The sequence below is a fragment of the Octopus sinensis genome, linkage group LG2 (genome assembly GCF_006345805.1).
Source record: "Octopus sinensis linkage group LG2, ASM634580v1, whole genome shotgun sequence".
NCBI lineage: Eukaryota > Metazoa > Mollusca > Cephalopoda > Octopoda > Octopodidae > Octopus > Octopus sinensis.
In genome coordinates, this window is record NC_042998.1 from 23,918,800 (window position 1) to 23,920,667 (window position 1,868).

General features: G+C 35.1%; 1 long non-coding RNA gene across 1 annotated transcript in view; it reads right to left on the reverse strand.

The window, feature by feature from the left end:
- Positions 1–1,795: 1,795 nt before the first annotated feature.
- The window catches only part of LOC118762243, a 9,786-nt gene continuing 9,713 nt past the window's right edge, over positions 1,796–1,868 (reverse strand). The window contains exon 3 of the long non-coding RNA XR_004997996.1: positions 1,796–1,868. This exon is cut by the window's right edge and continues 83 nt beyond it. This is a non-coding gene — a long non-coding RNA (uncharacterized LOC118762243).

Genomic DNA, 1,868 nt, shown 5'->3' on the forward strand with positions numbered 1-1,868 from the left:
GTTTGCTTTTCCTGTGAATCAAGTCTGGTTGTGACTAAAGATGAAGAAAGACAGGTGATAAACTGCACCATCAGAGAAACTGTTGACATAATGAGAAAGTATGACACTTTTATTTGCTAACACTAAATAATGATTGCATCACTTGACATGTGAACAATAGCCATTGCAATATATATATATATATCCTCATTCTCATCGTCGTTTAACGTCCTCTTTCCATGCTGGCATGGGTTGGACGGTTTGACTGAGGGCTGGCAAGCCACAAGGCTGTACCTGGTTCCAATCTGATCTGGCATATTTCTACAGCTGGATGCCATTCCTAATGCCAACCACTCCGAGAGTGTAGTGGATGCTTTTTACATGCCACCAGCACAAGAGCCAGTCAGGCAGCACTGGCAACGACCATGCTCGAATGGTGCTTTTTACATGATATATATATATATATATATAATTTAGTGTTAATCTTTATAAAATACACACACACACACACACATACACAATGTCTTACCATTTCTATCAATATATGTATATATATCATCATCGTCATGTCATCATCATCATGATTTATCATTCATTTTCTATGCTGGCATGGGTTAGACGGTTTGACCTGAACTGGTGTAGCTGGAGAGAGCGGCACCAGGTTCCATTCTGTTTTGGCTTGTTTTCTACAGCTAGATGTCTTTCTTAATGCCAACCACTCAACAGAATATACCAGCTGCCTGTAATGTGTCACTGGTATAATTGCCTTTAATATGTCACCACCATGGGTGTCTTCTATGTGTCACTGGCATGTGTACCTGTTACTTGTCACCAGCATGGTATGTATATAAATTTGTATATATAAAGTAAATCCAGTGGTATATCTCCAGACTGTTGATGGTATCAGGTTGCCAAAAACTGTGGATGACCTATAAATAAGATACTTCAATGTGTATATCCAAATATAAATAGATATATGGATAGATGGATGGATTGATGGATAGATAGATAGATAGATAGATAGATAGATTGATAGATTGGTAGGTAGGTAGGTAGGTAGATAGATAGATAGATAGATAGATAGATAGATATTTTCTTTGTCTATCTCTTTAACTTATTCAAGATTCTGGGTATAATTATACTAATGTGTCCATCTGTTCTAATTTAATTAAATTCTTTCTTTGTGCAGCTGAAGATTGCTCTACATTTTTAACTGATATAATGATTGCATCATTCAATTAAATGGAGTTGCATGAAACGATCGTACTGCATTACCTCTGGATATCATTGTTGCTTATTTTGATTTTAGATAGATAGATAGTTTACTGTTCTGTTAAAGTAAGATCAACAAAATGGTACTCTACCTAGCAAGAGACAAATAACATTCAATGAATACTGTATTGGAAAAGAACCTGAACATTGCTTTGCGGCACAAGACATGTTATAAAAACCTGCCTAACCACGTGTCTTAATGGCAAGCAACTACTTGTAGCTTTTATTTTGATACAGTCTACATTAAATAATATATATAGTGAACCAGTTTTTGTGTGTCCCACAAGAGGAGTTGATGCTAGATGTTGTGATTAATGATATATTTCTGTATATTCCATCTTCTGTCTTTCATTTGTTACATATATATATATATAAATATACATACAATATTAAATATGTACATATATGCATAAGGGCACTACATGAGCACTTGCATCGCTATAATAGAAGTCAAAAATACTTCTGTACCACCGAATAGTCACAAATCTACTACAGATATGATAGGAAAAAATATCAGTGAATAATAATAACGTGTTATCTCAACTGGGTCAGAACAAGTAAATGGTGGTCAACTTGGTACTGGTTTCGAAATTAGTGCCAAATAGGGGTCTTATTTC